Source organism: Narcine bancroftii, chromosome 1 (assembly GCF_036971445.1).
Source record: "Narcine bancroftii isolate sNarBan1 chromosome 1, sNarBan1.hap1, whole genome shotgun sequence".
Classification (NCBI taxonomy): domain Eukaryota; kingdom Metazoa; phylum Chordata; class Chondrichthyes; order Torpediniformes; family Narcinidae; genus Narcine; species Narcine bancroftii.
The window spans coordinates 298,882,692-298,906,632 of record NC_091469.1 but is presented as its reverse complement, the minus strand read 5'-3'; the positions used below and the strand labels follow the sequence as shown (position 1 = coordinate 298,906,632).

Below are 23,941 nucleotides of genomic sequence, written 5' to 3'. Positions count from 1 at the left end.
CTAGGACCTGGCAGTTGCACTACTATAAATTTAAGAATGGAAATCTTGGTACCAAAAATATCAGTGACATGTTTATTAATGTTGAAACTGTCCAGCTTTCCTAAAGAAATCTGTAAACAATCACACCTCAGAAACCTCCCAGCGAGTTAGCTTTCCTTCCTTTGACAAATAGGCAAAAAGACTGGCTCATTTCAAACTACTGAAGATGCCAAAATGTACAAGGGAGATGGAGGTTTCCACTCAAGTATTTCTGACCATATTAATTGCCTAACAATCGGTTTTAAAAGGTAGAGTTTGTCGGATTTACAACAGTCCCTTTCCATTCCTTAGAAAGGAAATTCTTACGCTCAGGTGCTGCTTTATTTTACTTGAAAAGGAAATGAAAAGGTCATTAATTATTGGCCCATTAAACATTTGCATGTGAGTGCCGTGTATTATAGGGCATGTCAGTGTGAAAGTTTCAGCATATTTATTTTCCTCATCATTTTAACGCCAGCAGAAGTAGAATGTGATGTGCTCCTGAAATGAGTGAAGATTCAAAAATGGACTTGTAGCTTCAGTGATGCCACATTGGCCTGAATTCTCTATTTGCTTTAATAGTGAAACCGTCTGCATTCACCAGCAATGCACTGTGAAAGAGAGACAATAGACAATAGACAATAGGAGCTGGAGTAGGCCATTTGGCCCGTCGGGCCAGCACCACCATTTTAGATCATGGCTGATCATTACCATCAGTACCCCTTTCCAGCCTTATCCCCATAACCCTTAACTCTGTTACCCACAAGAGTCTTATCTAACTCTCTTTTGAACATAGTCAGCGAATCCGCCTCTACCACCCTCTGTGGCAGAGCATTCCACAGATTCACACTTCTCCGGGTAAAAAAAAATGCTTTCTCATCTCCGTCCTAAAGGGCCTACCCTGTATTCTTAAACTATGCCCTCGTCTCTCCCATCATTGGGAACAAGTAATCAGACTTCACCTTGTCTATCCCCCTGATGATTTTGTATACCTCAATCATGTCCCCCCTCATCCTTCTAAACTCCAATGGAAACAAGTCCAGTTTTTCTAGCCTTGCTGCATATGACAACCCTGCCATCCCTGGAACTAACCTTGAAATCTGCGCTGCACACCCTCTATAGCTAGTATGTCCTTCCTCAAGTTTGGAGACCAGAACTGGACGCAATACTCCAGGTGGGGTCTCACCAGGGCCCTGTATAACTGCAGAAGGGCATCTCTGTTCCTATACTCCATTCCCCTCTTTATGAAAGCCAACATTCCATTTGCCATCTTCACAGCTTTCTGAACCTGCATGCTAGCCTTCAGTGACCGGTGAACAAGTACACCCAGATCCATTTGCACTTCCCCACTCCCTAGCTTGTCTCCATTTAAATAATACTCAGCTTTCCTATTACTTCCCCCAAAATGAATAACCTCACATTTGTTCACATTGAAATTCATCTTCCATTTAGCCGCCCACTCCTCCAGCCTGTCCAAGTCCCTCTGCATTTTCCTTACATCCTCCTCACACCCCACACCGCCACCCAGTTTAGTGTCATCTGCAAATTTGCTCATGTTATTTATAATCCCCTCATCCAAATCATTAACATAAATTACAAACAACTGAGGACCCAACACCGATCCCTGAGGCACTCCACTCGTCACATCCTGCCATTCTGAAAAAGACCCATTTACTCCAACCCTTTGTTTCCTATCTCTTAACCAATTTCCTATCCATGTCATCACCTTACCTCCAATACCATGCTCCCTGATCTTGCCCACTAGACTCCTGTGTGATACCTTATCAAAGGCCTTCTGGAAGTCCAAATACACCACATCCACTGGCTCTCCCGAGTCCACCCTCTTTGTCACATCCTCAAAATTCCAGGTTAGTCAAGCATGACTTACCCTTAAGGAATCCATGCTGACTAGCCCTTATACTATTATTACTGACTAAGTGTTCTGCTATTTCTCCTTTTATGATGGACTCCAATATCTTCCCCACCACTGATGTCAGGCTAACCGGTCTATAATTTCCCGTTTTCTCCCTCCCTCCTTTCTTAAAAAGCAGCACCACATCAGCCACTCTCCAATCCTCAGGGACCTCCCCGGAATCTATGGAACTTTGGAAAATGTCGACCAGTGCCTCCACAATTTCCATAGCCACCTCTTTAAGCACCCTAGGATGCAGCCCATCAGGCCCTGGGGATTTATCAGCCCTCAGTCCCAACAATTTACTCATAACCTCCTGCTTCTGGATTCGGATATCCATTAGATCCCCTACCTCCCCAGTAAAGTTCCCCAAGTCTCTTGGTACCGCATGACCACTACCCCCTAACTGACTATAACCTATATCCTCCTTTGTGAAGACAGTTGCAAAGTATTTGTTAAATTCCTCTGCCATCTCCTTGCTTCCGGTAATAATTTCACCCTTGCCCATTTTCAAAGGGCCAATTTTAGACCGAACCAATTTCTTCCTCTTCACATACTTAAAAAAGCTTTTGCTATCCTCCGCAATATTATCTGCTAATTTCCTCTCGTACTTCATTTTCCCGTCTCTTATGGCTTTCTTAGTTACCCTCTGATGTTCTTTGAAGGTTTCCCAATCCTCTAATTTCCCACTCCGCTTCGCTATCTTATAATTACTCCCTTTGGACTTGATAATGCACTTGATTTCCTTAGTTAGCCAGGGCTGCCATTTGCATCTCCTAGAGCCTTTCCTCCACTTTGGAATAAATTTGTCCTGAATCCTGTGAAAAATGTCCATAAAAACCTGCCATTTTCCCCCAGTTGTCCTCCCAGCTAGTGTATCTTCCCATTTTATTTTGGATAGCTCCTCCCTCATAGCTGCAAAATTCCCTTTATTTAACTGAAGTACAGATGCTTCCGACTTCCTTTCCATTTCCCTTTCTAATTGCAGCTTAAAAGTAACCATACCATGGTCACTATTCCCTAATGGCTCCCCTACATCAAGGTCACTTATTAAGTCTGCATCGTTGCACAGCACCCAGTCCAGAATCGACTTCCCCCTGGTAGGTTCCTCCACTAGCTGTTCCAAGAAAGTATCTCGTAGACATTCTATAAACTCGCTCTCTTGTGTTCCTGTCCCCGTCTGATTATCCCAGTCCACCTTCATGTTGAAGTCCCCCATAACTACCGTATTGCTACCACTTTGACATGCCACTCTTAATTCCTGATTTATACTACTATCGATATCTGAGCTACTTTTCGGAGGCCTGTAAATGACCCCCATTATATTCCTCTTGCCCTTGCAATTTCTTACTTCAATCCAAACAGACTCTACCTCACCTGTTTCAATGTCCTTCCTTTCAAATGCCTGAATCTAATTTCTTACCAACAGAGCTACCCCACCTCCTCTTTTTAACTTTCTGTCCTTTCTAAAGGACGTGTACCCTGGAACATTTATTTCCCAATCCTGCCCTTCCCGCAGCCATGTCTCCGTTATTCCGACAATGTCATAACCTCCCATCGCCATTTGCGCCTCAAGCTCATCCATTTTATTCCTTACACTCCTTGCATTCATACACAATACCTTGATGCCATACCTCCTTTCTCCCTCCACCTTGGTTCTTGGTGCATTCGTTCTTATTCTCCTATCACTTTTAGCTCCCTTATTCCTTATTGTTTCACCGTCTATCGGAACCACCCCTATATTCTCTCTCCTATCTACTTCCCTATCAGTCCTGTTCCCTTCCCCCTGCCAAATTAGTTTAAATCAGCTCCGACAGCTTTATTAAACCTAACTGCCAGTATATTGGCCCCCTTCGCATTCAGGTGCAAACCATCCCTCCTGTATAGGTCCCGTCTTCCCCAGAAGAGATCCCAATGGTCAATGAACCTGAATCCCTGCACTCTGCACCATTCCCTCAGCCACACGTTTAACCTCTTGATTTTATTATTCTTGCCCCCACCCTCGAATATCTTAATGCAGAAATGTCAAATTAGATGACAATGATATTATGTTTCTCGGTTTTTTTGCATGGTCTGTAATCTTCTTGTAGGTGCCCATATATATTTTATCCAAAATCATATATTTTTTTCTTCTTGACTTTCAGTTGACGAGAATCCTTGGATGTAACTGGCTGCTTGACCAGACTAATGTTATCACAATTGCTGAAAGGCAGAGGTCCATTTAAGATCATACACGATGACCCATGGGTGTCGTGATGGAGGAAATTAGACCAAATGTCACAAAATATTTGAGGGAACTTTCACAGAGAGAAATAACACGTGACATTGCATTGATGCTGGCCACATTGTGTTTATTCCAAGGTCAAAACAGCCAGATAATTCAGAAAGATGTTGGGTTCCAGTTCTCCTTAGAATTGATTGCAGCTAGGAGAACATGAGAGGTTCTGCAGCTTTGGGTTACATGTGGGGGAAAAAAAAAGTAGTAAATTAGGTGAAGACATAATCATGTTTGATCAATATTTTCTGTCTGGAATAATCCTGCTGATCTTGAAATTCTTGGCATCAATTCTACTGATGCTGTTGGAATGGATCAGACCTTCCAGTCATTAAATCACCAGCCTGGTGGACTCAGTCCTTGTCTTTGAAATTAGAGGGTATGCATAGCAAAATTGGGACACCTATACCTGCAAGAGAAAAATAAATAAACTTGACCCATATTGCCAGATGTAAAAGATATATAATTCTGCTCAAATGCTTGAGTAGAGAAGAGTAATTCCCTTCAGATGGTTTTTGGCTTCTGCAAGATTCATTGATAATTATTTATTAATTTTAATTTTAGTGATATGGCACAGTAGCAGGCCCCTCTGGCCCACAAGCCTGCACTGATCAAATTCACCCATGTGACCAATTAACCTATTTACCCCATATGACTTTGGAATGAGGGAGGAAACTGAGGAAACCCATGCAAACATGGGGAGGACATGCAAATACTCGCTGACAGCACCAGATTTGAACCCTTGTTTCTGGCGCTGGTTGAACCAAATGAATTCTGAAGTAGAAGATCAGTTCATGTTCTCTTCACTAAAAAAAAGTGTTGGAACTGAAATCCTGTCCCAATTTCTCTTATTCAATCAACAATTGTTTTTGTTCTTGAGAATTCTTGGTCCTAAAGGGCAGAGAAGTGAGATTATTAGAAATATTTAAGGTGGCAATAGTCAAATATTGGAAAGATTTAGGAAATGAGGGGTATGAAGAACTGCCACATAAGAGGAGTTGATGAAATATTAGATATGCTATGGTCATATTCACTGACAAGGCAGGGAGTTGAATCCCACTCCTATTTTATTGTGTTCTTCGGTCTTAATCTGGGCTAGAATTTGAAGGCCTTAGTGTTAAGTCTCACACAGGAAGAAATTTGTTTGCCTTAGGTATTGCCTCCTGGAAAGAGTGATCGAGTTCAGAAGAAATTGAAGACTGCTGAAAGGAAAGCTGTTGTATTTGTTTTCCACAAGGCACATTTCGGCTTCGTAAACAATGGTTTCAATAATAGTTCTTGGCCATTGAATATTGCAACAAGGGCTAGAGAATAAATTGAAGTACAACATCTAGTTGTAGTTACAGGCAGCGTGATTGGCATAGCGGTCGGCCTTTACAGCGCCCAGCGATCGGGACTGGACCCGGGCTCGAATCCTGTGATGTCTGTCAAGAGTTTGTTCTCCAAGTGTCTTCAAAAATGTATTGGCATAGTGAATGGGGTGTAATTTGGGTGGCATGGACTCGTAGGCTTGAATTGACCTATAAGAGTAAAATAAAAATCGCTGATGTTTGATAAACAGAGTATAAACTAATCACTGCTGGCAATAATCAGAGGTCAGAAAGAACTGTTAACATTCCAACCATTGACCTTTCACTTCATACATTTTTTTCCTCTTTCTCCGATCTCTGTTTTTGCTTAAAATCTGTTACATCTCTAATATTATCCATTTCCACTAAAAGGTTACAAAATAAGGTATTATTCTGGTTTCCCTTTCCACAGATGTTTGCCAAGTATTTGTGACATTTTCTGTTCATATAATAATTAGTTCAAGGTTTCTATTTTACTACAAAATAAACTGGAATAATAATCATGAGTAGCTATCCAAATGGAGTTACTAGTTTTGGTGTATGGATTTCAAACTCGTAATTCTATTGTGGGAAAATCATCCTTTTGCCATATGCTAATATATAACAAAGTCACGCGATTCGAGTTACTGAAGGAATAAGAGACAAAGCATGGTCCACCTTCAACATAATTGAAATGGTTTCTGCAACAATTAGTTCACCTTCCAATTATATATCCTGCTTTTATTTTATACTGCAGTGCTAACTTAATTGAATTTTTCCTTAGGAATCTGATTTTGTCTTGCTGGTCTTTCAGATTACTTCAAGGAAACAGTATCTATAGAAACAATGGCCCAGATTTTGCAGTGGAAATGAAGATGAAATCAACATGAAACTGTCAACACACTGAACAATTCTAAAAATGAACTTTATGGAATTTTAATTCTATCACTGGAATATTTGAAGATATTTTGGATTTTAAAATAAAAATAACTGACATATTTATTTTGATATTTCTGCTTTTGCATTCATCAGGTACGCTTGCTTCAATCTTTTACTATATTGTAAAATGTTCAAATTAATTGCTTCATCACCTCAAGGATCACTTCCAAGTTGCAGACTTGGAAATATATTGCTATTTCTTCACTGTCACTGGATCTAAATGGTAGAATTCTCTACCCATCGATGCTGTGGGAGTACCCTCACCAGAGGACTGGAGCATCCAGGTAGGAGGCTCAGCATCATTTTCACAAGTCTGATTTGAAATAGTACACACCCAGAAAAATTAACAAAAAATAATAAGAGCTGTATTTTTTTTGTTCCTTCCATGATTTTAGTCTGTGAGAGTTTTCAGTTGTGATGGGGTGGACACTGGAGATGTGATTCTTTACAGAAAAAGGCACTTAAGTAGTGTAATTTCAACAGAAAAATATTCCTAGATTATGGCGAGTGGCTTACTTTGATGTCGTCAGAGACCAGAGGTGTTTCTGCACTGACCATAAATACTAATTACAATGGACAACAATTTTTTTTCAAAAGGTTTGCTTCCTGAAAAAAAAAATTGGGAATGATAATCGACAACTTCAAGCTGAACACAAAGATAACTTCAGATTTGCCATATCACATGGGAAGTTGGAGAAACATTAAATGAACCTTTACTGAATTACACATGTTTAATTGCATAATGATGCTGAACCAAGCTCTCAGGTTGACTGCACATGATGCACAACAAACGTGAGGAGCCCAGGGCTTGTCTTGGTCACCAATTTTACAATCAAAGTACAGCTCATTGACTTTCTTACTCAGTGGAATCATGTTGTGTGTTTGAGCCTGAAGTATATACTCACCACAAATATTACAGAATGTAACAAATATATCAGAATGTATCGCAGCTGTTGTGACACTGACGAGGCATTTTTGCTGTACTGAATCTTCCTGAAGACAATGAATGCTATTGTTAAGTACAGTCACTATGCTATTACCTAAAGAACATATTCATCCAATCTGTATCAATGTAATACAGAGCATCTCTATATATGAGCTGTAGTTATAGCCTGTCTGCATCTATCCTGACTACGCATGCCCAGGCCTAAGACAACATTTGCATAGTACTTGCACTGAGTGCAGGCCCAGGCATACTTTATGGGCAATATACTAGTAAACTTAAAATATAATATGAAATCACAAAAATCGGTTATATCTAAAAAGAAAATACATGATAGGAACATTTTAAAGTGGTTTTCGTGATTAGTAGCCACAAATTCATAAAATACACCCAAAAGTGTTCACGAAGCAATATCTTCATTGTCCAGTGTTCCGGAAATCTAAGGGCAACAAACCATTTTAAGAATGCAATAAGTGATCTTGTTGCATTTACACTATTCTCAACACTCAACTGTATTACATTCAAGGTGAGATATTATTTTATTTAAATGTTTTTTTCTGCTTCTATTGATTGAGAGTGATGCAGGGATTTTTTTTTTCCCCCTCAGAAATATCCAAAGTTTGAATTCCTTCATGTTAAGATGCTTTTCAGTCTCAAAGGCTTTGCCATAAAGGAAGGAATATTATTCAGCCAATAAGATCTGTGGATACTTCATACACATCGCTTGATTAGTATTGGCATAATGACTTCTAATGGTGCATTGCTGTGAACGAACAGTGCAAAGGGTGATGCTTGACCCAAGACTGGAAGTGAATATCTTGAAAAGAACGCAGCCAAGAAGTTCCTCAACTGAAAATGTATACTATTAAGAATGAAAAGTACATAAGTCCAGTAAATAGACTTTCATACAGTTAAATTTAGACTCACAGCTGTTTAATTCTGTGCATCAGGAGTGTCAAAACCAGAAGTATTCATTACTATTAAATATATTGTTAACTCATTCAGTACTCAAGTATCAAAAGCACCATTTAATGTCACCACTAGCTCCCAAGGAAAGATGACTTAACGAGTTAGAGTTTCTATTTTGTCACTGGCATGAATCTTGATGTGATAAACATGGATCGAGGCACATCAGAGTGTTGGTGTGTTGGCACTACAACTGTTACTTTGTTAGTCAAATTCAACACAGCACTAATTTTGTTGCAACTAAATTTAGACCAGATTCTTTGGTGGCATACATTTGGAGTATTGCCACTATTTCTTTTGCTTTTTAAAACCACAATATGTTGCAGATAATTGTTTATTTTTCATTATTGATTTTTCTATTCTTAAATGTCTTTGCTGTAATTAAAACACTTTGCTGTATTTCAGCTTCATAAACATCTCCCAGTAGTGATAATATGTGGTTCTGATCCATTGTATATTTAAAATTAATAATTGCCAATGAGAAATCCAGAAAAGAAATGAAAAGGTCTTCCAAAATGTCCTATTGCCAATGACGTACTTTGAATGTGGTTTGCTGTGCTATTGATAAAGCATCAGTCATATGCAGAGATCTGTCCCACAAAGCAGAATGAAATAAACCCATTTTTCTCCTAATTGTTAACGATGGGTTGTTAATTGTTTTCCAGTAAAGAACATTTATACTATTCTTAAAAAAGATGATGCAGAGTAATTCTTGACAACTATCAGAGGGAACAAGTTTAATTTGATCAAATAATGGCATTTTCAGCTCACTGTTTCAAATTATGTGCTCCATTCTTTAAAATGGGAGATCGAACCCATAATCTCTGACAGAGGTGAAGGAGCTGTCACTAAGCCAAATCAGACATTCATAATTTAGGCTGAATATATATTTTCCTTTCTTAAGTATGATATTTATGAGATTCTGGGTGTCAAAGAATTACCTTTCTGCTCATTTTGTCTGCCTTAATACAATGAAGAGTATAGCGACCATATATTTTGGCCTATAAGATGACCTTCAGATAAGACGGGTCTGTGGTCGTACACATCTCTCGTGGTGAACTGGCCCCGTTTGTATCGCCGCGCCGGCGGGGAAGCCATGGGAAGATGGCGCCGTCGGGGGACCTCAGTGCCTCGTGGCTTAGGCCAAAGCGCGTGCCTCAGGTGAAGGCGATGACCCCACCGCCAGTGCGGGGCGGAGCTCACACTGCCCTTAAAGGGTGTGCGCGAAGTTTGGATAAATCAATTCAACTAAAACTCCTTAACGTCCTGTGCTGTGTTTCAGAGTTGGTAGCTGCCGCTACAGGCCCCTAATTTCAGCCTGAATTTCATGGTTTTATCATAAGATAACTCCCACCCCCCCCCCGCAAAAAATACATGTGTTGACTGAGCCTGTGTCACGTTCACTGAACTGTTGAGCGTGGCTGGAAGGTGGGTGTTATCATGGAGCCTCCAGCAAAACAAAGGAAGTACTGTATGAATCTTTCAAAAAGTGCCATGGATGGTATGGAAGATGATTTGTGCGGGACATTGACAACAAAGCAGAAGCCGACTCATCAGATTCAGACTGGGACCCATATGATGACAGTGTAAACAGTGAGACTCTGGGTGTGCTTTTGGAGTTCTTTGCCTCAGGTAATGATTTTGAAGGATTTTAGATGTGTATTTTACAATAAAAAATTATTTCCAATATCTTAAATATGTGTTGTAAGGTGGAGTCTGAATGAATTATGGAACCAATCTTTTGAGTAGAATTTTAAGGTCACTTTTTTTGTATCTGGCCTGTAAGATGACCCCCATTTTTATGTGTTTTGGGTGCTTCAGGGGTTGAATTTAACTTTTGTAATCAAGTAAAATACGCAGCTTGTAAACAAAATACTAAAACGTTAATTGAGCAGGTCAGCGGTTCACAAACACTGTTGAGTATGAGGCCTGTCTGCATGCTGATATCTTGCTTGAATTGGACGCTTCAATTTATTTCATATTTCTGTCAGAACCACAATGTATTATTCTTAATATATCCATTTTTTTTGTTGGCAATCCCTATTGTTCAGAAAGTGATTTTTCAGACGGAATATAGTCCAACCACGTGACATTGTAAACATCACTTTTTCTTCTAATGACAGAGAGTCAAATTTCTTTCATCAGCTACTGTAACTTCAGATCTCACATAAGGTCCAAAGGGCCGGAATGTTGTTTTTACTTCTCCTATCTCACTATTACACGTGTTCCAGATCATTCCAATGGAAAAAAAAAATTAATTTGTCTCATTCAGTCAGTAAAGTATTAAAAATTCTTGGGTCTTTGTGCCAAGAAATACAAGCCCTCAGATCTCATCATCCTGAACACTTCCTAATCTAACAAAATACAAACACATGGTACATGTGGACATATGTATTAACATAAACATTTGAAGCAGGAATAAGCCACAGCCCTTGAATTTTCCTCCACCAACTAATCGTAGCTGACAGGATTGTCAGATCAACTCTGACTTCCCATGGTTAACATACAACATAGTAGAACATAGAACATTACAGCACAGGACAGGCCCTTCAGCTCACGATGTTGTGCCTACCTATATAAACCTACTCAACAAACTAAACGCTCCCTACCTCATACATGTAACCCTCTATTTTACTTGCTTGCATGCGCCTTTCTGAGTTGTTTAAGTGTCCCTATTGTACCAGCCACCACCATTGGCAATGCATTCCAGGCACCCACCACTCTTTGTGTAAAAAAAACCCCACCCTTGACACCTCCCCTGAACTTCCCTCCCCTCACCTTGTACAGATGCTCTCTGGTGTTTGCTTTTCTCACCCCAGGGAAAATGTGTTGGCTGTCCAGCCTCTCTATGCCTTTCATAATCTTGCAGACCTATTAAGTCACCTCTCATCCTTCTTCATTCCAAAAAAAACAAAAGCCTTGGCTCTGTTTACCTTGCCACCAATTCAGGCAAAATACTGGTAAATCACCTCTGCAGCCCGTCCATAGCTTCCACATCCCTCCCCAGCCCCACCCATGCTTCTCATCTTACGAATAATTTATTGACCTTTGCCTTAAGAATTTGCAAAGGCTCCATTTCTACCATCCTTTGAAGAACAGGGTTCCAAACACTCACATAGATCATTCTTTTTTAAATCAATTTTTATTAATATTTTTACAGCATCAACAATTAAACAGTACAATTATATAATGTGCTGCAAGGTTTGAAAAAACCTTATATTCTTATATGGAAATCCAGTCAATAAAGTAAAATTTAACAACCAAAAAACAACCCCAAAAGAAAAAAAAAATTCAAACTCGCTTCCTCGAAGCAAGGTTGAAAGTTGACAGGTATGAATAAAGTGTCATTAAATTCGAGAGGGACAGCACAGCACCAAAATTCCAGAACAACACTAATTCTTGAGATTATGATAATAGTCCATAAATGGGCCCTATGTATTTTGTATGAATCCTTGATAGCATATCTAATTTTTTTTCTCGAGTTATACAAGCCATAATATTCCTTAGCCATTGCGCATGGGTAGGTAGAGTGTTATTTTTCCATTTAATCAAAATTTTATGTCTTGCTATTAATTCAATCAACCTCTAACCTCAATTAGTGACCTTTTATTCGGTCTAGTTCGAGAGTCTACCACAAAAATAGATATGCTCTCCACGTCTATCCTGTCAAGGTCTTGTATACCTCAATCAAGTCACCCCTAACTCTTCTAATTTCCAGCAGATTAAAAAAAAAAGTGCATCTGTTTTCTACAGATGTGTGGTGGAAAGTTTACTAACCAGCTGCATCACAGTTTGGTATGGGGTCACCAATACCTCTGAGCATAAAGCCCTGCAAAAGTGAACACAGGCCAGGACATCAGAGACAAACCCACCCCATCATCAGGGAACGCTGCTGTCAGAAAGCAGCAGCAATCATCAAGGATCCACATTGCCCAGCACCTGCTATGTTTGTGCTGCTACCATCAGAAAAGAGGTATAGATGCCACAAGACTTACACCATTAGGTTCAGCAACAGCTGCTACCCCTCCATCATCTGCCTCCTCAACAACAAACTCAATCAGAGGCTCATTTAAGGACTGACTTTTGCACTTTATTGACTTTTTTCTCCCTTTATTGCACAGTCAGTGAGTTTATATTTCTTTATTTGTTGACTCGTATATGTTGAGTGCAGTTTTTTTTTGTACTGCCAATAAGTGGTAATTCTGCCTTTGCCCACAGGAAAAAAGAATTTCAGGGTTGTATGTGATGTTATATACTCTGTATGTACTCTGATAATACATCTGAAATCTAATTTTTCCTTATAAGTCAACCTGCCTAGTCCAGATGAAACCTACTCTGAACTTCATCTACTACTCTCTCATCCTTTATTTTGGAGACCAATATTGTGCACATTACTTTGGTTACCAGTGCCTGATATAATTGGAGAATAATAGATGCATAGAACAATTATGGCACAGAAACAGATCACCTTGGCCCCTCTAGTCTGTACCAAACCATTTTTTTTTTCCTAATCCCACTGACCTGCATCCTCCCCATAGTCCTTCATACCTCACTCATCCATGTACCGGTCCAAATTCTACTTACACGTTAAAATTGAGCTTGCATTCACCACCTCTGCTGGCAGCTCGATCCATACTCCCATCACTCTCTGTGTGAAGAAGATTTCCCCCCCCCACCCACCCCACCACGTTCCCCTAAACTTATCCCCTTTCACCCTAAACCCATGTCCTCTGGTTTGTATCTCACCTAACCTCAGTGGAAAAAGCCTACCTATATTTACTCTGTCTATTCCACTCATAATTTTAAATACCTCTATCAAATCTCCCCTCATTCTTCTACGCTTCAGGGAATAAAGTCCTAACCTGTTTAACCTCCCCTGTAACTCAATTCCTGAAGTCCAGGCAATATCCAAGTAAATAATGATCCCACATTTTTATTTCTCAATAACCTGACAATAATTGTTAGCTTTCATAATTATTCACTATATCTACATACTAGCCTTTTATCAATTATGTAAAATGAACGATGAAATAGGTTCCAAAAGAATAAATATGTTTTGAATTAATAATAACCAAAATTAAACCATGAAAAGCATTTCATGATCCAACAGTGATATATAGATTTTGGCATTATGACCAGTCATTCTGGAGATTCCATTTTAGTTTCACATGTTATCCTGCTCTTGAATTCAAATAGTTCTTAATACTAAAAATAACTGTAGTTATCTGTGCTGATGTGACCCTGCAAGATTTATCCTGCAAAGGGACTCCCCAAAGGTTCTCTTTGGAGATTAAATCTCAGTGGATCCCCAGCCAATTTCTCAAACACCACCCCTGGTGTCACCATTGGTGCATGAGATCAGAACAAGGCAGTCCAACAAAATGAGAGCATTTTAGATTGTCAGCTAAGCTTGTCCTGCCTGTCAAGTTCTGTCAACGGTGGGAGGTGGCTGGGATTGGATTGTACTTGAGAAATTGCACAGATTGGATAACCTAAATCTATCCCCGCTTATAGTAGGCTTATGAAAAAAAAAATGACTACTTAGATTTCTGGTTGAAGAGCACACATATCTTTGGAAATATTATAAGTAAACCATCCATTCATAACTAATAAAGCATGATGCTTTGTGTGATAAAATTTACATTATGGACAATGTCTCCAATAATTTGCAAATATATTTCAAAAGACAAATTCAAAATTTTAAAATTCTTTTCATTTTTACTGAATAAAATATTCCCTGCATAAAGCACATACTGTCTTATTTATAAGGTGAAATGTTCCACAAGAGTCGCCATCAATTATTCAATTGAAAGACAGTATTTCTCACCTGAAAGCCATCCTAAACAAAAGTTCTGTCATGCAAGAGCAAGTTACTGGGATGATGTCAAAAAGATCTCTTTTGGGCAGTGCCAGAAGTTTTGTGTCTCAGAAAACCCTAATGCATTGAGCAGACAAGTAAAAATGATTTTCAGCAAACCAAGATATTGTCAGAAAATGCATCAGAATAAATCCATTTTTTTTTTTTAGTTTGCTACCATGTTCTCACCCTTTAATAATGTGCTTTCAAAAGATTTAGGCTCCAATCTGGTTTGTGGGATTTTATCATCTGGTGTTCTACTGCTTTGCAGGATGATTTATTAGATTAGTGAAAGTGATGAGGTGATTGGTGAGAAGACAACCTCATCACATCTGGTGCTGCAGATTTGTTTGGTATCATTTTTAAATGATTTTTTTTAAAAACAGAAATGTTACAGCTTGCACGTTAAAATTGACATAGACCTGCTTCAACATCTGTTGTGGTTCAAAGGGGTCCCAACAGCTTTTTTTATAGCTGCTCAGAGGCACAATATTTGAACCAGACTTGCAGAAATTGAATATATTTCTAATGTCACCCTTTGAGACAGTTACAGAAGATCCACGCCAAGACAAGGTCTCTTGAAACATAAAGAAAAACAATTTGGCCAAAACAATATAAAAGCTGCAGTTTTGATGCTTTTTGCAGATTTGATCATCCACAATAAGATACATACCATTTTGAGCCCAGCCTGATTCACCGTGATGAAAGATTATATTAGGTACATCAGGATGTATTAAAATATATTTTGCTTTCTGCTAGATATTGGGAACTGAGTCATCTAAAAGGATGTAACTGATAACATTCCATAACCTGTTCTCACTCATAATTCCTTATACAGCAACTTATTTATCAATTAAAGATACATTTAAAGTTCACAAGATTTCTTCAGAGAAATCTTTTGTAAGGGTGTTGGAAATGCATTGCAAGATTGTAGTTTAGTTTTGCACCAAGGCATTCAATGTTTTGATCTGAACAGTACCATTCCCAAATAGATAGGCACTAGTTTTTATTTTTCCCATTTGACATACGTTGCTTTAATATCAGATTATTGAACAAACCATTCAAAATGTACACAAAGCAGGAGGGACCCCTTTGAACCTCAACAGATGTTGAAGCAGGTCTATGTCAACTCTGTCCTCTTTCCAACTTGCTTCTCTACCAACTTTCCTCAGTCCTGGCTTGAAATCTCAACCATTTTTTCCCCCCATTGATAGCTGCTGAGTTCCTCCAGCAGATTTATTTTTTTCTCCAGATTCCAGCATCTGCAGTTTCTCTCATGTGTCCCTAGTATGTCATTGATTGCAGCTCTGCCTTCAACGCCACAGTGCCAAATAAACTCAACCCTAAATTCTGAGATGCTGGCTTTGGCGTCACCCTCTGTAACTTGATCTATGATTCCTGCCATGTAGATTGCAATTAGTGAGAGTGTGGGAACACTTTGTCCACAATAATCCTTCACACAAGCATGTGTACTCAGCACCCTGTACTTCCTGCACACCTATGACTGTATAGCGGAACACTGCTCTAACTCCACCTAAATATTTGCAGATGACACCATCATTTTAGGCCAGCTTTCAAACAATGATGTTGGAATATAGAAGGGAGATAGAGAGACTAGTATCTTGGTGCCAGGTCAACAATCTCTCCCTCAATGTCAGCAATACTAAGGAGCTGGTCATAGACCTCTGGAATAGGGGTGGAGCTGAACTTAAAGCTTCAAGTTCTTAAGGGTAAACATCCCCAATGATCTGCCTGGGTCCAAGAAAGTCCACTGGCTCCTCTGTTTCCCTCAATAACTTCTACAAATGTACCATTGAAAATATTCGGTCAGGGTGGATCTCTGCATGACATGGAAACGGCTTTGCCCAAGAACATGTGAATGAGCTGTAAACACAGTTGAGAACCATCACACAAACCACACCTCCCTTCCTCAACTCTGTCTCTACTTCCTGTTGTCACAGAAAAGTTGCCGGCATATTAAAATATGTATTCCACCTCTTTTCCTCCTTCTGGAGGGAAGAAGATTCACAAATGTAAGAGGACACACCATTACAGTCCCCCCCCCCCCCCCCCCCCACTATTATCAGACTCCTGAATGAATCTCACACAGGTAAAATAATTTTGCCTGTTTCAACTGATCTGAAACCCTGTTGCACTGCAGTCTTTCTTTAATGTTTTTGATTGTTGTGCTATCTATGAGTTGACTAGCTGGACTGCTTGCAAAACAACTTGTTCTCATTCCATGTGTCCTCGATTCATGTAACAATCACGAGTTTGAGTTAGACTCATAAAGCGTGAAAGCTGGTTTCTCTAATAAGTTCACCACATCCACACCCAACATTAGGCACACATCCATATTAATCCTCTCTTCCAACACTGGGTTCACAGCTTTCGGCACTAAGGATATTCAGTTCCTCAAATGGACACTTCTGAACTGCTGCCATCACTCTCTCAAGGCAGTGAATTCCAGATACAACCCACTCTCTAGATGGAAAAGATCCCTCTACATTTTTTTTTATACCTTACCCTAAATTTATATTTTGTGGTTCCATTACTTCAAGCTATTTGGAACAACAGGAAGCCTGGATCAATGCCCGCACAGACAGCTCATTCAAGCAAGGAGATCCATTCAAACTTAACTGCTCAGAGGTAGCTGCAGGCAGGTAAGTTCTGAAGGTGATTCTGAAGCACACTCACTGGTTGACAGGCAACAGGGTGGTACCCTGCCAGATTTTTTCTCCTATTGGTTACACAAGACTTTTTAAAATATGTTTTCATTTAAATATACTTTGCGGTGAAAGACATAAAATTGGAAAACTATAATCATGAGCATGTCAAATCATGAACGGCTACCTGTTCCTGCTAACTTATGAATGGTTCTCTTTGGCAGGGTCAGGCCTCTAACTTACATTCAAAGATGTAATGAGGACAGCAATCCTCAAGCTCATTTCCTCCATTAATCTAGGGCAAAGGGCAACAAAGTCCAGTGGAACACCAGCACCAACAAATTCCTCTCAAAATCATGAACCACCCTGACATGGAAGTATTTCATCAATCTTTCAAACTGGAGCCTGAACCTCCTGAAATTCCTTACTCAGTAGGAATTTGGGAAACCTTCACCAGAAGGAATGCAAAGGTTCAAGTTGAGCAATAGGGATGCAAAGCTATGTCCCTGTAGCCTACATGAATAGATTAATAGATCCTGTATGTCCAATATTGTTCAATGATGCTCCTGTAAAAATTTTAAATTGAATTGATATAATAATTAACTGAATTCATTGCTACAAGATACTGTTAGACATATAACACAGTTATAGGCCCTTCTGGCCCACAACTCCATGCCGCCCCATTATACACCCAATTAGCCTACAACTCCTGTACATATTTTGAAGGGTGGGAAATCAGAGCACCCAGAGAAAGCCCATGCAGACACAAGGATGACATACTAACTCCTTACAATCAGCACCGGATTCAAACCCAAGTCACTTGTGCTGTAACAACATTGCACTAACCACTACGCTAACCATGCTGCCCGTGTGTATGTGCACTTCTTTCAGTCTGGAGAAATATGTCTTGATAATGTGAGATCCCACCTTTCATGAACAACTAAAAACTCAGGTAAAAAAGTGCAGAGTGGGCAACCTATGTGAAAAATAATTGTAATAGGAGCTTAGTTAAAGAAGTTTTTATTATCTATCATTAGTGTTATTATCAAGATCTTTATCAATGTTTCGGATTGTGCTTTTCAATAATGACAAAGTTAAGGATGGGGGGTTAGGCAGAAGGGCTGATGAATGAGGAGGTGGATGTTATAAAGTAAAAGAACAATGAAGGAACCATGGGATACTGATGTGTCCATGCTTCACTTGAATTGGGAATTAAAATACAGTCTGCATCCTCTTGAACTACTGTGCTACCTCAATTTTAAGATTCTCGTGCTTTTTAAATCCTGCTCTGGCCTACCGTTCCCTTTCTCCACAATTGGCACCAACAATAATATCCTCTGAAGTTTCTGCCAACAAACCCTGCGGCTGTCCCGATTCCATTGCCCCACCATAATTAAACAGAAAAGCCCAAGTTCTACATTCCTCTCTTTAACACTGTGACTTCTTTCCCTTCTTTGAATCATTCATCTTTGTTTACATTTTCGGGCACCTCTCCCAATATTTCTTCACATTGATCTAGGTTCTGTGTTGTTAATCTTAGGAAGCCCTAAGGAGTGTTATAATATTGCAAATTGCTGGTGCTGGATGTAAGTGCTGCCATTTATTAAGAAAGAAATTTTTGGTGTATTATCTATATCTATTTATTCATATTGCCTAACAATCTTGGAGAACATTTGGCCTGTTACATTTCTGCTGGCCCACAGAATAATCCCATTCCCTACTAACTTTCCCTATAGCCTATTCACTCCACAGATTCTGATCAACTGCTCCCAAAGTCTACAACTCACCTGAACACCAAAACAATTTACAGTGCCAAATTGACCTTTCAACCTCAGTCTTTTAGTCGTATAAGAAAACCAGACCTCCCAGAAGAAACCCATGCTGTCACAGGGAGAGCGTGCAAACTCCACGCGGACATCACCAGAGGTCCTGGACTTGTGATCCTACAGTGAGTAACATCTTTGTGCACACCTCATGGTGCCAAAAGTCACTGATAAACTGTGAGATCAGTCAGGGAATCTAAAGTGTAACTTAAATTCCATCACCGTTTTACATTCTGTCAGTAATTACAATTCTTAGAATTGGAATCATCACTGACCTTGGTCTATTATTTTTACCCAAAAGCAGTACAATTGAAAGGTAATTATATCAAAGGTAACTAACAAAACAGTGCGCTGTACGGAAAAGATCATATTCTCAATAATCTTGTTTGAAAATATATTACAGTATTAGTAGAAATTGTACAAGACATGGCTGAATGTGAGATAATTAGGTGACACCTGTGCAATCTTTCAAGCTGCACAAATCATTTACATGTTTGTAGAATGAAACACTTAACCAGTGTGGGAAAAAATAGATATCATTCCCTGAAGGTGGCTATAATTCAACATGTGTATGATCTATTAAATCCTGAATGCTGGCAATGCCAGCAGTTTTATAAAACTCTTCCTATGTTGTCCTTGTTTTGTGTATCATAGAAATATTTTCAGTTCCAATATTCTGCACATTGCAGTTCCTGACAGGAGATTGTCTGTTGATTAAGTCAGTAACCCAGCAGCTTCCCAATGTAGTTACATTTGTGCCAGTCACGCTCCTGGTTGTTGGTATGACGAAACTAAGACTGTGGAGTGGTCGCTAAATTTATAACAGCACAAATAGCATTTGAATCATTTATGCCAAAGGAACAATTTGTCTGCTGTATTTTTCAGATTACTCAATTTAAACACAAGTTGCAAATTATCCAACTTGTGAATCAAGAATGACGTCCTGTTAACAACCAAGCTTCCCTTGCTTTTAAAAAAAAACTGGCTTACTCAGAGGAGAAGTCAACCTCATAGATTTTAGTCAAATTATTAAATGGATCGTTGTTTATAGGCCAAAAAAATAACCACTCTGCATAATATGGCCAATTCATCACAGAAACAAATAACAACCTCTGATTTTTAAAGTATCACTATAGTGAAATTGGAAGCATTGTAAATTGCAATGTTTGCACTTCTATAGGTGGACCATGGAGAGGATTCTGGCTGGTTGCGTCACTGTCTGGCATGGAGGCGACAACTTACAGGACAAGAATAAATTCCAGAGGGTTGTTAACTCAGCCTGTGACATCAGAGGCACCAGACTTCACTCCATCGAGGACGTCTACATGAGGTGGTGTCTTAAAAAAGCCGCATCTATCCTCAAAGACCCCCACCACCCAGGCCGTGCCCTCTTCACTCTGCTACCGTCAGGGAAAAGGTACAGGAGCCTAGAGATGAGCACTCAGTGGCACAAGAACAGCTTCTTTGCAGCTGCCATCCTGAATAATCAATGAACCAAAGACTGCCTTATTTTTCGTGCACTACTATTTAAATTTTTTTTTATATAGCAATGTTGTAATGTGGTTATAATATGAATGTTTACACTAAGATGCTGCCACAAAAACACCAAATTTCATGACTTGTTCATGACAATAAATCCTGATTCTGAACTAAGTTTCCTCAGAATAATGTTTATCATATGTCTTTAGAATGTTTTTAAAAATTTGCTCCATAATTAGAAACATCTTTTATTTGGTATTGAATTGTTCAGGGAGTCTGATCCCCAAATAAAAGAAGTTGCGCCTTTCACATCCCTTTCAGTTTTCACTGACAGTTAAGTGTTCTTACTGTTAGAAAATAAGATCGCACAGCAGCTAATTGAGGCACATCAAGTTCTAATGAAAGTTCCTGATCCTGAAACATTAACTGCTTACCTTTCCACAAGCTCTTCCACACCTGCAAAGTAGTTCGAATAGTTCCTCACCAAGAAGTGCCTTTCACCTATCAGATGAATTTAAATTATAAAATAGGAGGATGATAAAAATCAAAAATGATGGAAACACTCAGCAGGCCAGGCAGCAGCTGTGAAAGAGAAGGAAAGTTAGCATTAAGATGCTTCAGGTCAAAGACCCTACAAACTTACATTTCTGTAATATTTTCCCATTTGCATCCCTTCAAACATATTCTTTCTGTCTGAACAAACTTTTAATCACTAGATCAACCAGCTTCTGAGTGACGTTTTGCTTGATTTGAGAACTTACAATATTAGAGGTGCCAGTTGTGGCTGCTTGTGTGAATTATGCCTGATCTCATTTTTTTTAAGACTAATATTACTTCATTACTAAATAGCACCAAAAATAGTTTGCTCACAACTTGATGATAAATGTTCTTTTCTCTCCCACTGAGTTAAAACAATTGGCTACTGTAAACCAATGCATTTATCAGCCTGAATATGACTGGGGGAAATACATAAAATATTTTGACTGAGAAAAAAACATATTACCCATTCTTTCAGGAATAATTAATATATTGGATTTAATCAAATTTAATGGATTTAGTGGTGTAATCTGATTTATAGTATAATATACACTGTGTTGCTTTCATTTATTGAAAGTCAATCAATTACTCCATGGAACTACATTATTATTAAACATTAATCCAAGATTACATAGATGAATTTTGTGATTATTTAAATGCCCCTAATAGGGAAATGGGAAATTTTAATTTCTTCTTGATACAAAGACACTGGTCTAACAGTTTTTCAACCCCAGAGTCATTGATTTAACACTCCTATCCAATCAGATGATAATAAGTTTCATTTGGAACATGTAGAACATCAGTGTTGAATCTTATAAGAAATTAAAATTAATACATTTTAATTGGGTAAAAGGGAGGTCAATGAAAGTGCAAAGTAAAATGATGACTTTTTTTTACAACAGGGAGCTTTTTAAAATTAATTAGTAAATTCTTAGAAGTTATTTTGAGAGAAGCAGATTGGACTAAAACAACATTTATAAGTTTTTGCAGTTTAAATCACTTGTTTTCAGTTCAGATTTATTGTCAGAGTACATACATGACATCACAGACAACCCTGAGATTCTTTTTTCCCCTCAGGTGAGGCAGAATCATCACTTATTGGTAGTGCAAAAAAAAAACTGTATTATGTACATATGTAAACAAACAAAGAAATGTAAATAAACTGATTGTGCAATACAGAAAGAAAAAAAATTGATCAATAAAGTGCAAAAGTAAGAGTCCCTAAATGAGTCCCTGATTGAGTTTGTTGTTGAGGACTTTGATGTTGGAGGGTAGCAGCTGTTCCTGAACCTGGTGGTGCAAGCCTTTTGGCATCTATACTTCTATCCCGATGGTAGCCCAAGAATACAGTGTGTGCTGGGTGATGTGGATCCTTGATGTTGCTGCTGCTCTCTGATGACAGGTTTCCTGTAGATGTTCTCAATGGTGGGGAGAGTTTTGCCTGTGATGTGCTGGGCTAGCTTTTGCAGGGGTTTAGACCGTGATGCAGCACACTTTCCAACACATCTGTAGCAATTTGCCAGTGTTTCTGGTCATACCAAACCTCTGCAAACTCCTGAGGATAGTCTCAATAGAAGATTGACATAATAGTGACCAGTAGCCTTGCCCATTTCAGTCTTCTCAGGAACTGTAGTTGCTGTTGCGCCTTCCTGATAAATGAGATGCTGTATGTCCATGAGAGGTCACTATTTAAGTGAACTCCAAGGAACTTGGCTGCTCTCCATGCTTTCCACTACAGAGTTGGTGATGTGTAGTAGAGGATGGTCATTCCTGGTCCTCCAAGACACCAGACTTGGAAAGAAGTAGTAATAGAATTGGTTATCTGGCTATCAATGTGGTAAAAACTGAAACATTTTCCTGAGATGCCAATATAAGTTTATCTGAATCATGAGAAAAACCAAAGAAAGCAATTAATGGACAAGGTTCCAAATGAATCTTAAGAATTGGTGATAAAGTTTGAAATTTTTTCCATATTAGCTCTAAATTTGGGCACTCCCAAAACATATGGATCAGAGAAGCTTCAAAAATTTTACATTTCTCGCTTAATGGATCAATATCTGAATAAAAACAAGATAATTTAAGTGTGGATATTTGAGTTCTGTGTCATACCTTGTAATGTGCCGTATCTTGCACAAAATGAGGAATCATTAATCAAGCTAAGAGTAGAGACCCAATCTTCATTTGAAAATGTTAAATTCAAATCTCGTTCCCCATCACTCTTGATCGCAGCCATGGGAACTGAATTTAAATCCAATAAATTATTATAAATACATGATGTTAATCCACCATGAAAATAAAACAGTAAATTAAAAAAAACAGATCAAGAATATTAGTGTTGGAAATTTGCGGAAAATCCTATCTTAGACTGAACAAAATGTCTCAGTTGTAAATAGCTAAAAAAAAGTGTCTATTGGAAGATTAAAGTTAGCTGATAATTGTTCAAAAGAGGCAAAATTATGTCGAATAAAGAGATCATTAATACTTTGAAAACCTATTCTATGCCATTCCTTGAAACCTGCATCCAACAAAGACAGTTGAAAAAGATGGTTATCTACAACAGGACTAGCCAGTTTCAATTCATGAAATTGTGGGGCCCATTCTTAGAATTTTTTTTTAAAAACAATTGGATGAATTAACAATCATTTTATGTTTTGGTGGTTCATTGCCTGTTCTCCGGAGCTCACCAGTGGTTCCATATTATTGATTTTTTAAAAATTAAATTAATTTATAAGGTAACCTTTCATAATTATTTCTGCTTCTTATAATGCTTTCTTAAAATTTTTATACCGTTAGAAGGGTATTTCAAAACAGGCTTTTCTTTAATCTGTCAGGAGAGATGTCCTCCCACGTCTCTCGCCTGTGCCTCCCTTGATTAGAGGGAGGGGATAGATTAGATTTAGTTTTTGTTTTTAGATTTTTTTCCCCCCTTTATTTTATATGTTATTTCAACAAATGGGTTTAACATGGTTGCATTGGCTTTTTTTGTGCGTGCTTACTTGTATACAAATGATTATTATGTAACTGTTAATTCTGTATATGTGCTTATGTTAACACAGGTATTCAGATATTAGAATTTTATATATGAAAGTGTGTTCTTTTGTGAAACCTGACCTCGATGACCCAAAATATCATCTATTATCTTATTTGGTGTTAAAAATGTTCAGTGGAAATTAGGCATATTAAATCATTTAAGTGTGC

General features: G+C 38.5%; 1 long non-coding RNA gene across 1 annotated transcript in view; it reads right to left on the bottom strand.

Annotated features, from left to right (window-relative positions):
* Positions 1–14,119: 14,119 nt before the first annotated feature.
* Positions 14,120–23,941, bottom strand: part of LOC138751856 (uncharacterized) — a 13,583-nt gene continuing 3,761 nt past the window's right edge. Inside the window, exons 2-4 of the long non-coding RNA XR_011350234.1 lie at positions 22,853–22,981; positions 20,641–20,788; positions 14,120–14,316 (exon numbers count right to left, since the gene is read on the bottom strand). This is a non-coding gene — a long non-coding RNA (uncharacterized lncRNA). The remainder of the gene's footprint in view (positions 14,317–20,640; positions 20,789–22,852; positions 22,982–23,941) is intronic.